This window comes from Hyla sarda, chromosome 1 (assembly GCF_029499605.1).
Source record: "Hyla sarda isolate aHylSar1 chromosome 1, aHylSar1.hap1, whole genome shotgun sequence".
Taxonomy (NCBI): Eukaryota; Metazoa; Chordata; class Amphibia; order Anura; family Hylidae; genus Hyla; species Hyla sarda.
Window position 1 is genome coordinate 410586171 of NC_079189.1, and position 15701 is coordinate 410601871.

General features: G+C 44.1%; 1 pseudogene; it reads right to left on the bottom strand.

Moving 5' to 3' along the window:
* Positions 1-1620: 1620 nt before the first annotated feature.
* LOC130267852 (fragile X messenger ribonucleoprotein 1 homolog) lies at positions 1621-13357 on the bottom strand (annotated as a pseudogene).
* Between the last annotated feature and the right edge of the window lie 2344 nt (positions 13358-15701).

A 15701-nucleotide genomic window follows, 5' to 3' on the forward strand; every position in this document is an offset into this window, starting at 1 on the left:
TGGCTCAATGATAAATTCCTCCACCCTCCTCACTTCCCTGCCGAATCTTTGTTGCCTTGAGCCTGGGAGAAAGCATTCCTGTTATTGCCTTGCTGTGCATCTGATCCTTTGCTCCATGACCTGACCTTGCTGCCTGCCTACTGATGATTTGCTATGTTCCTGACTACGCTCCTGTGCCTCCTGCCCTGACCTTCTGCTATCCTTACTACAAGCTGCCTTATCCCTGCTGTGCGTCGCATCTCCTCAGCCGCCTGTGTGGTCAAGCCGTTCCAGGGGTAGCGACCTGGGTGCCGCCTGCCGCATCAAGTCCATCCCACTTTGCGGCGGGCTCTGGTGAAAAGACTCCACTCCCTGGTACGGTCCGAGTCATCTGCCACACAGGTCTAGCGGATCCACATCCAGCGGGGTTCCTGTCTTCTGAAATGTGAGTGTTACAGTAAAATCCGGCCAAGGATCCCGCTGAGGTACCCCTGCCGGAAGTCGCGAATCTTCCCTCCGTTGTGGTACGTCAGTCGCAGCAGTTGGCCCGACAGGCGCAGCAACTTTCTCAACTTTCAGCTATAATGCAACAGCTTTTGGCCTTACAACAACAGCAGGTACCGCAACCTGGCCAACTCCCACCACCAGCTACTGCAGTGTCTTCTGGCTCCTAGCTATGTCTGCCTTCACCTTCCAAGTATGATGGGGATTCCAACTCATGCAGAGGTTTCGTTACACAGTGCTCCATGCACTTGGAGCTCATGTCTGAACTGTTTCTGACGGAACGTACGAAGGTGGCCTTTGTCATTAGTCTACTGTCTGGAAAAGCCCTGGCCTGTGCTACACCCCTTTGGGACAGTGGTGATCCGGTATCCTCCAATTTATCAGCCTTCTTGGCAGAATTTCGCAGTGTCTTTGAGTAACCCGCACATGCCTCTTCTGCTGAGATGGCGTTGCTGAACCTCTGTCAAGGGAATTCTTCTGATGGTGACTAAGCGGTTTAATTCTGCACTCTGGCCTCTGAACTTGTATGGAAGGATGAGGCCTTGTGTGCCACATTTAAAAAAGGACTGTCAAGCAGGATTAAAGATGCCCTCACAGCACGGGAACCTCCATCTTCTTTGACTGAACTTATCCACTTGGCCACATGCATTGATGAACTGCGCTTAGAGAGGGAACCTGTCCGAACACGGAGATACCCTCGCCTGGCACCCATGTTTCAACGTCCACCTCTTCAGTTTCCTGCGCTTCTTGCCGAAGAGGCTATGCAAGTGGATCGTTCTCGTCTTACGCAACAGGAGAGGTCACAATGACGTAGTCAGAATTTGTGCTTGTATTGTGCTAGCCCAGAGCATTTCCTCAAGAACTGTACAGCTCTCCCACAGCATCCGGGAAATGCTCACACCTCGGGTTTGTGGGAGCGGCGTCCCTGGGTGTGAATATTACCTCTCCACACTTAACTATTTCTGTACAAGTCTTCGCTTCAGCCAAGTCTTCCTTCAGTGCTACAGCATTTTTGGATTCTGAATCCGCAGATTACTTTATTGATGCTTCTTTGGTCCACAAGTATCATCTTCCTCTTACTCGGCTTTCCAAGCCCTTGTTCATCTTCTCTGTTAATGTACTTCTGAAACGTGAGTGTTACACAAATGCTTTTAAACGTCGAGACACAGTATGACAAGACAGATCCTTACCCTGTTTAGTGCTGAACTGGCGAGCAATTCCAGCTACAGTGTTGAAACGATTACCCATGGAGATTCTCTGCAGTATCCTGTCCTCTCTTGCATTTGTCTTTCGAGGGTGACCAACCTTCTTAAGGGACTTGAATGAGTTTGTGATGTTGTAAAGATGCAATATTCTACAAATCACAGACTTGGATTGACCAACTTCCTCTGCTATGGCCGATAGGGTCACCCCTTTGGCCTTCATCTGGACAACCTGCTGCCGGAGGGTTTCTGTCACTTTGGAACAACACTCCATTTTTGAAAATTCAGTGAAAACTGGAAAGTTAGGCTGCCAGTTAAATAGGGTTTGTCAGATCATTAAGGAAAATAGAACTATATTATAGCTTGCAGGTATCTGAAAGTGTTCTGTAATTTTGATCAGTGTTCTTTTTCAATTATCTCATTAACATTTTTATTCTGTGCTTTAGAATAAATACAATTTATGAAATAAGCTTAAAAAACTGCTATTTTACTCATGTTAGGATATATTCACATAGGACTACACTGTGACCTTGACACTTAGGAAATTGTGTGTCGTTCTCTAATTTTGATCTCCAGTGTATGTCATGGTTACAGTCATGGCCGTAAATGTTGGCACCCATGACATTTTTCAAGAAAATTTAGCATTTCTCACAGAAAAGGATTGCAGTAACACATGATTTGCTATACACTGTTGTTTATTCCCTTTGTGTGCATTGGAACTAAACCAAAAAAGGGAGAAAAAAAAAAAAAGCTAATTGTACATAATGTCACACCAAACTCCAAAAATGGGCTGGACAAAATTATTGGCACCCTTTCAAATTTGTGGAAAAATAAGATTGTTTCAAGCATGTGATGCTCCTTTAAACTCGCCTGGGGCAAGTAACAGGTGTGGGCAATATAAAAATTACACCTGAAAGCAGATAAAAAGGAGAGAAGTTCACTTAGTCTTTGCATTGTGTGTCTGTGTGTGCCAAACTGGACTACAGAAAGAGGAGAAGAGAATTGTCTGAGGACTTGAGAACCAAAATTGTGGAAAAATATCAACAATCTTAAGGTTACAAGTCTATCTCCAGACATCTAGATTTGCCTTTGTCCACAGTGCGCAACATTATCAAGAAGTTTGCAACCCATGGTACTGTAGCTAATATCCCTGGGCATGGACGGAAGAGAAAAATTGTTGAAAGGTGTCAACACAGGATAGTCCGGATGGTGGATAAGCAGTCCCAAACAAGTTCCAAAGATATCCAAGCTGTCCTACAGGCTCAGGGAGCATCAGTGTCAGCGCAAACTATCCGTCGACATTTAAATGAAATGAAACAGTATGACAGAAAACCCAGGTAGACCCTACTGCTGACACAGAGACATAAAAAAGCAAGACTACATTTTGCCAAAATGAACTTGAGTAAGCCAAAATCCTTCTGGGAAAATGTCCTGTGGACAGATGAGACCATGATAGAGCTTTTTGGTAAAGCACTGTCAGGATTCGGCAGGCTGGAGGTGGATCCTCTGTGTCAGAGAGGGATTGGCGTGGACCGTGTCGGTGGACCGGTTCTAAGTTGCTACTGGTTTTCACCAGAGCCCGCCGCAAAGCGGGATGGACTTGCAGCGGCGGTAGCAACCAGGTCGTATCCACCGGTAACGGCTCATCCTCTCTGACTGCTGAGATAGGCGCGGTACAAGGGATTAGACAAGAGCAAGCTCGGACGTAGCAGAAGGTCAGGGCAGGCAGCAAGGATCGTAGTCAGGGGCAACGGCAAGAGGTCTGGAACACTGGCTAGGGATACACAAGGAACGCTTTCACTGGCACAATGGCAACAAGATCCGGCAAGGAAGTGCAGGGGAAGTGAGGTGATATAGGGAAGTGCACAGGTGAACACACTAATTAAAAACCATGCGCCAATCAGTGGCGCACCGGCCCTTTAAATCGCATGCGCGCCCTAGGGAGCGGGGCCGCGCGCCGGGAGAGCACAGATGGGGAGCGAGTCTGGTAAGCGGGTCGGGATGCGCACCGCGAGCGGGCGCGTCCCGCATCGCAAATCGCATCCCGGCTAGGGACATTATCACAGCGCACCCGGTCAGCGGGTCTGACCGGGGCGCTGCGAACAGGAGAACGCTGTGAGCGCTCCGGGGAGGAGCGGGGACCCGGAGCGCTCGGCATAACAAGCACATCATTCTACTGTTTACCGAAAACGGAATGAGGCTTACAAAGAAAAGAACACAGTACCTACAGTGAAATATGGTGGAGGTTCAATGATGTTTTGGGGTTGTCTTGCTGCCTCTTGCACTGGGTGCCTTGAATGTGTGCAAGGCATCATGAAATCTGAGGATTACCAATGGATTTTGGGTCGCACTGTACAGCCCAGTGAAAGCTGGGTTTGCATCCGAGATCTTGGGTCTTCCAGCAGGACAATGACCCCAAACATACGTGAAAAAGACCCCAGAAATGGATGGCAACAAAGCGCTGGAGAGTTTGGAAGTGGCCAGCAGAGTACAGGTAAAATTGCTGTTGGGAAAAGGCGCCCTTCCAATAAGAGAGACCTGGAGCAGTTTTCAAAGGAAGAGTGGTCCAACATTCCGGCTGAGGGGTTTAAGAAGCTTATTGATGTTATAGGAAGCCACTGATTTCAGTTATTTTTTCCAAAGGTTGTGTAACCAAATATTAAGTTAAAGGTGCCAATAATTTTGTCCAGACCATTTTTGGAGTTTGGTGTGACATTGGGGGAGATTTGTCAAAACCTGTGCAGAGGAAAACTTGCCCAGTTGCCCATAGTAACCAATCAGATTGCTTCTTTCATTTTTCACAGGCCTTCATAAAAATGAAAGAAGCAAGCTGATTGGTTGCTATGGGCAACTGGGCAAGTTTCCTCTGCACAGGTTTTGATAAATCTCCCCCATTATGTCCAATTTGCTTTTTTCTCCCTTTTTTGGTTATAATATAATAAACATGTGTATAGCAAAACACGTGTTACTGCAATCCTTTCATGTGAGAACTACCTTATTTTCTAGAAAAATTTCAGGGGTGCCAACATTTACGGCCATGACTGTATATGTGTTTAAGCTTTTTCTGATGTAATTAAATGGCTTAAATAAATGTCCAGGATATGCCATTATTTTGTTGTCAGAACCTTTTGGGTCTGCTGCAATCTTGAAATAAAGAGGCCAGAGCACTGGTGTATCAGTGTCACCCCTTCATTGGTTTTCCCCATAAATAACTGCTGGCTAAACAAAGAACTAAAGCTGGCCCTATTCAATTGAAAGGTCCTTGGAAATCCTTTTATTTTAACAATATTCGGGAGTTCCAGAGTTTAGCTGCTCACCAGTCATAAAGTTGGCATATCCAAGAGATATGGGGTAATACCACTTAAAGACATATTAAAAATTTTAACTAGTAGGAACTCTATGAATGCTACCTGAGATCTGGGAACGCTACATAAGCCACAAACAATGGTGTCCTGTCACTCAGTAAATGGCAAATGGTGTCCACGGCTTTTGGCTTTGATTTATGTATTTCAGCACCTTGAAATGACTCTTTACAGCAAATATTGATTTCAGTACAGGTCAGATATCTGCGATTACATAACTGAAATCAGTAAACTGGAGAAGATGATAGATTTTGATAATTGCCTCAAGAATTCGCATGGAAGGAAAAAGTAGGATTTTATTCAGGAAGTAAAGTGTAAGATCAGTAAATATTTTGAAATATTTGAGACTGTTGCTTAGATATAATTGGCAGCATTTCAAAATGAGTTCATATTACAATGTGTTATGCTCTGCTCTATTAATAACACTGATAATATGAATTGTTAAAGCGGTATTCCAGGATTTATTATTTTATTTGACTGTGCTGTAAAATTAGTGTAGTTCATAATAAAGTGTCTGTACCTGTGTTTGATGGCTGATCTCACATGTGATCATTGCCCCCGGATGTTCATTTTTTAGCATATAAAATTAGTGGTATCTCAGCTTTTCCCAGGTTGATGGCTTATTTTTTGCCCCACCAATTCTACTTTGTAATGAAATCAGCCTTTTTACCCAAAAATCTATGGTGAAATGTAAAAAAAATTATTGTGCAACAAAATTACAAAAATTTGGTATGTTTTGGTGGCTTCCGTTTCTACGCAGTACATTTTTCCGTAACAATGACACCTTTTCTTTATTCTGTAGGTCCATACGATTAAAATGATACCCTACATATATAGGTTTGATTTTGTCGTACTTCTGGAAAAAATCATAACTACAAGCAGGAAAATGCATATGTTTAAAATTGTCATCTTCTGACCCCTATAACTTTTTTATTTTTCCGTGTATGGGGCGGTATGAGGGCTTATTTTTTGCGACATGATCTGAAGTTTTTAGCGGTACCATGTATTGATCGGACTTATTGATCGCTTTTTATAAATTTTTTCATTATTTAAAAAGTGACCAAAAATACGCTATTTTGGACTTTGGAATTTTTTTGTGTGTACGCCATTGACCGTGTGGTTAAATTAACGATATATTTTTATAATTTGGACATTTCCACATGCGGCGATACCACATATGTAAAAAAAATTTTTATTTACACTGGTTTTTTTTATGGGAAAAGGGGGGGTTGTTCAAACTTTTATTAGGGAAGGGGATAAATGATCTTTATTCCCTTTTTTTTGCAGTGTTAGCCCCTATAACACTGCACACACTGATCTTTTACATTGATCAATTGTTTCTCATAGGAAACCATTGACCGATGATTCTGCTACTTGACTGCTCATGCCTGGATCTCAGGCACTGAGCAGTCATTCGGCTATCGGACACCAGGAGGCAGGTAAGGGACCCTCCTCATGTCCTACAGCTGTTCAGGATGCTGCGATTTCACCACAGCAATCCCGAACAGCCCCCTGAGCTAACCGGCATTAGTTTAGTTTCACTTTAGACGCAGCAATCAACTTTGAACGCCGTGTCTAAAGGGTTAATAGCACGGCACCATGATCAGTGCCGCACGCTATTAGCCACGGGTCCCGGCCATTGCTAGGTGCCAGGCCCGACTAGCTATGATGTGGGGAAATGCCGTGGCCCCGCGTCATAGAATGGGAGCGGACTCATGACGTACCGGTCCTTAAAGGGAACCAATCATCAGATTTTACCCTATATAACGCTTGGTAAAGCGTTATATAGGGTAAAATCTTTATTTTCACCATTCCCGGGGGACGCTCCTGCCCCCAGGAATGGTGAAGATATGAAGTTATAAACTAGTCACCGCCGCTGCCGTAAGTAGTCACCTGGGCGGGGAGCTCTTCTCATCTACTCCCGTTCTTCGGCCGGGAGCGACGCCCCCTCCGCTTGATTGATGGGCCGCGTCACTGAACAGACGGAGCAGAGTGATGACGCGGCCCATCAATCAAGCAGAGGGGGCGTCGCTCCCGGCCGAAGAACGGCTAAGTTTTTACTTGTCTTTTTTTTGTAAAAACACCAAATCTGCCGCATGGCATTTTTTCGTCCAAAAAATGCTGTGGCCAGATGTTAGATGTAAATCAATGAGAAATCGCGAAAAAAAATTTCCACTTGGCGTATTTCATTTTGTCGTTTTTTTTATCCTTTTGGCGTTTTTTTCTCTCTTTTTTGGCATTTTTCAACTCCTTGGCAGTTTTCCAAAGTTGCAGCATGTTGAGCCACTGGCATTTTTTTTTTCAAAATTGAGGCATTTTTCTCCCATGAGAAAAAACGCCATTAAAAACGCCATGTATTTGCATTTTTTCACCTGTGAAAAAAGGGGCTGTTCCCAGGAAGAGAAACAGCAGCCATTTTTTCTGGAGTCAGCCACAAAGTTCAAAAAATCCAACTTGGAAAGGCTTGAAAAACTGCCAAGGTGCCTAAAATGCAATTTCCACACAAATGAAAATGCCTGAAAAAACGCCAGATGCAAATTGCACTGGCGTTTTTTTCAAACCAATAAACACAGGACAAAAAACCAAGTGTAAACTCAGCCATAACCCCTTAAGGACCCGGGGGTTTTCCGTTTTTGCACGTTAGTTTTCTCCTCCTTACCTTTAAAAAATCATAATTCTTTCAATTTTCCCCCTAAAAGAAGAAGAAAAAACTGCATTTTGTAAATATTGGGGGCTTCAGTTTCTACGCAGTGCATTTTTCGGTAAAAATGACACCTTATCTTTATTCTGTAGGTCCATATGATTAAAATGATACCCTACTTATATAGGTTTGATTTTGTCATACTTCTGGAAAAATCATAACTACATGCTGGAAAATGTATATGTTTAAAATTGTCATCTTCTGACCCCTATAAATTTTTTATTTTTCTGCATACGGGGCGGTATGAGGGCTCATTTTTTTTTGCGCCATGATCTGAAGTTTTTAGCGGTGTCATTTTTGTATTGATCGGACCTTTTGATCAATACAAAAAATTGATTCATTTTTTCATTATATAAAAAGTGACCAACAATACGCTATTTAGGAGTTTGGATTTTTTTTTTTACTCTAGTTGGTCTGGAGCTGCTTGGAGCTCACCTGTGTCATCTGGATGTGGTTCTCAGCTCTGCTACCTATCAGGGAGGTGTATCCCTGATTACCTGCCTATATAAGCTAGGAGCAGTGATCAATTAATTGTCTGTGAAAGGTTATACCTTAGCTGACACCTCCTTCTTACTGAATACGTGCTTGTTTATTGATTTTTGACTTGACTCTTCTCTTGCTCTGCGTTCCTGTACTCCGCTATTTCCTGGTACCAACCTTGGCTAGACTGACATTGTTTTGACCGTGTGTGTGTCTTAGTATATCTCTGTTAGTTTGTGTGCCTCCAGCTGCTTCCAGACTCCTACTGTTTTTGTATTTTATTATTTTGACAACGCTGCCCTAGCACTTAGCAGGGAAAGTTTGTCATCATGGTTGTGGATCTGTCACTTAGGGCAGATAGGCAATAACTAGGGACAGTGCCTGTGGGTGAGTTAGGGCTTCTCTGTTCCCTGCCCATACATGACATTTTCACAGAAAATGAACTGATCACTGTTCCTAGCTTATATAGGCAGGTGATCAGGGATACACCTTCCTGATAGGAAGCAGACCTAAGAACCACACCCAGACGACACAGGTGAGCTCCAAGCAGCTCCAGCCCAACTAGAGTCATTTAACTCTTCGTGTTCGGCCAGAGCCAGACATTGGAGAGTCCTAAGAAAATAAAGACACATCTACCGTCATGACCGCAAGTGCCAGGACCATCTCCTAACAAAGATTCAGCTATGGGATCAGTTCAACACTAGTGCAGAGCTTGCTCAGGAATGGTAGCTGGCAGTGCCTCTGCCCACAGAGTGAGGCAAAGGTTTTTGGAGGCTGTTCTGATGTCAAGAAGGACAGCAAAGCAGTAATTTCTCTCAAAGAACAATATCAAGGACAGACTGACTGCAGGAAGTACAGGGATTAGACTGCAGAGGACTGGGTAAAGTTATTTTTTCTGGTGAAGCCCCCTTCAGACTGTTTGGGATATCCGGAAGAATGATTGGAGCAGAAAGGTGAGTGCTACCATGAGTCATGTGTCTTGCTAACAGTAAAGCATGCTGGGACCATTCTTATTGAAAACCTGTAGTCAATGCTCAAAAAGTAGGTGGACAAACAAAAAGATAGAAATTGTAATAAGCTCCAAGCCCTGAATAGGCAAAAATGGGCTTCCATCAATCATGTTTTGTCCCAGAAGCAGCTATTTATTATTATGCCAAGGGATTTGCAGAAGTCTTGAAAAGAAGGGTAATTTGCCTAAACCTGATGTATTTGTCAATATATGTTTAAAAACTCATGAAATGCTTAAAACTGTACTTTGGTATGGTATACAATAGAAACATATGACTAAAAGATCTAAAATCACTGACTAAAATTTGTCAGTCTCAAAACTTATGGCCACAAGTGTAGAACATGCTGAGTTTTGAAGAAAAAACAAACTACTACTGACCCTAAAAGCACTGCACAAGAGAAATGCCACTATAAAATCATTGTTTGTGGTACATTTTATACTTCCTGTTGACTTCCAGCTAACTGGCTGCAGCATTTTAAGGAAAAAAAATAAACACTGGTAACATTTAGAGATGCGCGAACTTTTCAAAAATTTGATTCGGACGATTCGCCGAATTTTCAGAAAAAGTTTGTTTTGATCCCAAAAATTTTTGTGGCGAATCTATATAAAAAAAAGGCTATTTCTAGCCTACATACAGCCTCTATAGGGGTATAGAACACTTTGCTGTGTTCTAAAACGCATATGGAGTGTGCTGGGGTAGTGAAATAATACTGTTATTCAGAATAACATGCAGATTACCGGCATCGCTTTTAGAATCACTGCCGCACAGCAGCACAATGACAGAGCCTGGTGATGGCATCAGTGTCAGGAGACCATATAGTGACTGAATAACATAGCGTGGAGGTGTTGGCAGCATGAGGAGAACATTTACTGCCTGAATGGCACAGCGTGGAGGTTTTGGCAGCATGAGGACACCATATAGTGGCTGAATGACACAGCTTGGATGAAGCTGAAGCATGAGGACACCATATAGTGGCTGAATGGCACAGCGTGGAGGTGTTGGCAGCATGAGGACACCATATAGTGGCTGAATGACACAGCTTGGATGAGGTTGAAGCATGAGGACACCATATAGTGGCTGAATGACACAGAATGGAGGTGTTGGCAGCATGAGGAGACCATATAGTGGCTGAATGACACAGAATGGAGGTGTTGTCAGCATGAGGAGACCATATAGTGGCTGAATGGCACAGCGTGGAGGTGTTGGCAGCATGAGGACACCATATAGTGGCTGAATGGCACAGTGTGGAGGTGTTGGCAGCATGAGGACACCATATAGTGGCTGAATGACACAGCATGGACATGTTGTCAGCATGAGGAGACCATATAGTGGCTGAATGACACAGCTTGGAGGTGTTGGCAGCCTGAGGAGGCCATATAGTGGATAAATGGCACAGCCCGGAGTTGCCAGCAGCATGAGTAGGCACTAGGCCTTCACAATCCCTAAGATTAAAAGATGAATTAAGAAATTTAAACCAAAGATTTTGGATAGCGGGTGCTACCTATGAGAAAATTAGAAATTACCAGACCCAGGCCCCACAGCGGCATCAGTAACCCATATATTGCCTGAATGACACAGCCTAGAGTTGGTTGATGCATGAGTACACACCAGGGCTTCACAATCCTCCCCAAAAAACACCACAATTTTAGAAATTTTTGAAAAAGATTTTGGATAGCGGGTGCTACCCATGAGAAAATTTGAAATTCCCAGACCCAGGCCCAGCAGCGGCATCATTTTTTTATTTGAAATTTAAAACAACCTTTGCGTGTCCCGGACCCCAGCGTGTGGGTACGAAGGACCAAATCCAACAAGCCCCCACAGGGCTCATGTGGCCGTGAGATTTAGGTGAAACATCTCCATTGCCCTGATCGGCCATTGTTTCCAAGACTTCTCGCCAAGGCAAACCATGTGAAGAACAGCGTGACACCGCCGTGACCTGCACATATGGTATGCTGAAGGGCCACTGAGACTTGTTCGGGCAGTGGAGGCTTAAGACACAGTGGAGGATGTGGAGGCGGAGTAGCACACTGTCGCAGGACCAACGGGCTGACAGAGTGTAGCAGGAAGCAGCATTGAGTACACACCAGGGCTTCAGAATCCCCCAAAAAAGCAACCATTTTTAAAATAATTTTAATAATATTTAGGACAGCGGGTGCTACCTATATGTTGCATGAATGACACACCCTGGAGTTGGCTGATGAATGAGTACACACTAGGGCTTCACAATCCCTCAAACAAAACACAACAATTGTAGAAATATATGAAGAAGACTTATGGATAGCGGGTGCTACCTATGAGAAAATGTGAAATTCCCAGACCCAGGCCCAGCAGCGCCATCAGTAAAGCATATATTGCATGAATGACACAGGCTGGAGTTGGCTGATGCATGAGTACGCACCAAAGCTTCACAATCCCTAATAAAAAAGGCAAACATTTTTGACGAAAATTTTTTACGAAAATGAAGGACAGCAAGTGCTCTCTATATATTACCAGAATGACGCAGCCTGGAGTTGGCTGCAGCATGAGGAGACCATTGAAATGTGTGATTTTTTTTATTTGAAATTTAAATCAAAATTTGTGTCCCGGACCCTGCCGTGTGGGTACAAAGGACCTAATCTCACAAGCACCCACAGGGCTCATGTGGCCGTAAGATGTAGGCGCAACGTCTCCATAGCCCTGACCGGCCATTTTTGGTTTTTGTACCTTTGTTTAAGAACAAGAGCATATCCAAGAGTCCAGAAAACTCTATAATGCTATAATCCTTTCTGCAATTCTGGCTCCTCGCCAGGTTTATTAAACGGGGTGCAGGATAAACAAAATAAACAAAACATAAAAATAACTCCTAGGCCGTCTAGCCACTCACTACACATGTAGCATGCCCTGACTAATAACTGATGGGCTTTTCCCTGCCAGTTTAAACACAATAAGTCCTGCAGCCTTATAAGACACAGTTCACATTTGAACATAAAGTCCCATTCGTACAGCCACCTGCTATATGTTACAGGAGCCGCGTCTCTCACGCTTGTGTCCTCAGCAGACCTTGCTGTGCCCGCCTGGCACTGGACATGGTGTCTCCCCCCCCCTCTAACAGCCACTTCTGTCTAGGGGAGAGCCCAGATTATTCTGTTTCTCTTGCTTTTAAGGACCCTTCCCCTTTCTGCTGCCTCATTGATTAGTCCACAGGTGGAGATTTCTGCAGGATCAGTGTGGGAAATGCACCCTTTCCTTGCCTCACTGTCACTTCCACCCCCCCCCCCCCTCTGCTCAGACCACCGGGGATGAGCACTTGTCTTCAAAAGACAGTGCACACACGACCATGCCTCTGTCCTTCTCTTTGGTCGAGTTAGCTGAAGTTGGTCCACTTTCTTCAACCTTTTGAGGTGGTAGTCCAGTAGAATGGTTGCTTTAGTAACACTGTCCTTTGTGCCCAGGAATACAAAGGGGACCATTCCCTCGTCTTGGGAGCTCTTCTTATCACTCTCAACTCTCACGCTAACAATCGCTGACTGGTCGACAACCTTCTGAATGTGCCTTCCTTTCTTCCCAATGACTTTTCCCACCAAGTTTCGGGGAACCCAGATTACCTCCTCAGCCAACTTCAGGTAACTTTTTGCCTTCTTCACAGCATCTTGGTTCTCACCATACACATGACACGTACATGTATCTTTATCAAGAACAACAGCAGTCACCCCAGGGATTCTCCTTGCTTGTTGTATATTTGTGCCACGAGTGCCGATTACTGAGCGCATCAAGTCTTTTCGTACATAAAATTGCACATGGAATCTAGACACTGACAGACATAAGCTTTCCAGATTCTTTCTGGCTTCTTTGATTCTCGATATCACAGACAATTTTGTCCGAAAGACTTCGGAAATGGATGTTACCCAACATGTTCACCCTCTTAATGGTAACTTCATTGTCAGACAAGATGACCAGCTGGGTATTCTCTGAGTCATAAGACACCGAAAAGGCTTCCACTGCCTTTGAAAAGTCTTTATGAGCCGATTCCTTTACACACATCTGCTGTAAGTCTTCAGGAACTTTCAGCTTCACTTTATAGAAACTGTTCTTCACAACTGGTGTTCCAAAGACTTCCTTGGAGCCTCTTACCTTCTTCATGTTGCTCAAGGCAACGCCCTGGACACTGGCTGCAAACAAGGTAGTCCTTTCAGGCCTCTGCCTTCTTTCACCAAAGGCTGGACTGTAGTGTGAGCTTCTCTGGCCCCGACCATCCAAGTCTGTACCGCCTTTATTTTTCTGATCACGGACTCTGCATCCAGACTCTGGAGCTTCTTGTGAGACTTGCTTCAGCTTCTTTGTTTCTTGAGCCCTTCACTCAGACTCTGACACTTTTAGAGGAGGCATCTCCATCTCCAGCAGCTTCTTCTGCAGACTCTCGGTTTTCATTCTGAGTTCTTCATACAATTGAGCAATTTGCGCTTCAAGTCTCCTAACGACAAGTTTCTCTTTGTGCAGTTCTGCTGCAGCCTGGTCACTGCTTTCTTTAAGGACCTTCATGTCCCCTTCCAGCTTTAAGTCTTTCTGCTGCTCACTCTTGAGTTTAGAGGAGTTCACCTTCTCTCTTTCTAGCAATTCTGTCAAGTTATTGACAGTATCTTCCAGGGACAGCAGTTGTTGTCTCATCTGCTCATTGTCTTTACTCAGTAGCTCCATCTCGGACACTTTCTGCTCATAGACTTTTAGCTGAGCCTCTTGTTCGGAGATCTGCCTTCCCAGCGAATCCAAGGTAGCTGCATGAGACTTAATGTGCATTTTGTTCTGCGCCTCCAGGCTCTGCACCTTATGAGCCATTACCACTTTCTCCTTCTCGAGCTCTTCCATGGCTACCAACCTAGCCTGGTGATCACTTTGTAGAGCCCGATATGCCTCAGACAGAACATTTACTTCTTCCTCCTTGAGTGACAACTGCTGGACCAGACTCTCCAATTCGCTCTCCTTGCTGGTCACATGACCCTGGGAGCGGAACAGTTCATCCTGCAGAGCCACAAGCTCACTTTGGTGGATCTCCATATCTTTCTGCATCTGAAGCTTCGCTTCTTTCTCTTTCATCAAGTCTGCAAGCAATTTTTCTTTGTCCTCCATCAGGTAATACACCTCTTCTTCTTTTTGTGCCAATTTTGAAGAAACCATCTGTAAGGTTTGCGATCCGTTGCCCCTAGCAACGCCTTCACCAAAGGCTCAGTCCTGCTCCACTTGTAACATACACAGTTGGTAGCTCCCGGCAACAACTCCACTGCAACTTGACCACTGGTTGCTCCTAGCAACGTGTGCCCGCATCCTCCACCAAATGTAAAGGGTTTCACTCTGGGATCGTCCTTTGCCGTAGCCAAAGGACACGTTTTTCCACAATAAACCGGCAAACAGCGAGTCCTTTCTGCAATTCTGGCTCCTTGACAGGTTTATTAAACGGGGTGCAGGATAAACAAAATAAACGAAACATAAAAATAACTCCTAGGCCGTCTAGCCACTCACTACACATGTAGCATGCCTGACTATTAACTGATGGGCTATTTCCTGCCAGTTTAAACACAATAAGTCCTGCATCTTTGTAAGACACAGTTCACATTTGAACATAAAGTCCCATTCGCACAGCCACCTGCAATATGTTACAGGAGCCGTGTCTCTCACGCTTGTGTCCTCAGCAGCCCTTGCTGTGCCTGCCTGGCACTGGACACGGTGTCTCCCCCCTCTAACAGCCACTTCTGTCTAGGGGAGAGCCCAGATTATTCTGTTTCTCTTGCTTTTAAGGACCCTTCCCCTTTCTGCTGCCTCATTGATTAGTCCACAGGTGGAGATTTCTGCAGGATCAGTGTGGGAAATGCACCCTTTCCTTGCCACACTGTCACAATATATATATATATATATTATCATTTTTATATTGTTCTTTTGTATGTTTTTGAGAATTGATATATTCAATTATGTTATATTCCTTATTACTACAGGGATGAAAGAATGGGGGATAATTATGTATGGATTTATTAACTTATAAGTTCCACCGCTTCATTTAGCCCATATGGCTGGAGTGTCTGGAGACTATAAATCCAATACATTTCTTTCCTGGCAAGGGTTTCAAACCTGTTCCTATTTTCTGATGGGATTTGTTCCACCAGAATGATGGAAAATTGGGCCTATATTCCCTCAAGTGCTTGGCAGATATGTCTTGACAGACCATGGAACATATATTTCCTTTTTATATTGGATCTGTGTTGGTTTAACCTCAAATGTAGAGGTTGAGTGGTCCGTCCCACGTACTGTTTGCCGCATTGGCATTCTATAAGGTAGACCACAAAGTCTGTTTGACATGTAAGAAACTGTGTATGGGAAAGGATTCTTTTGTATGTGTGCTGGTAAACTTTTTCTGTCCATTGCATATGGTTAAACAGTACAGGCAACGGGTTTTATTGCATTTGTATGATCCTATGGTCCCTAATTTCTTTGATTT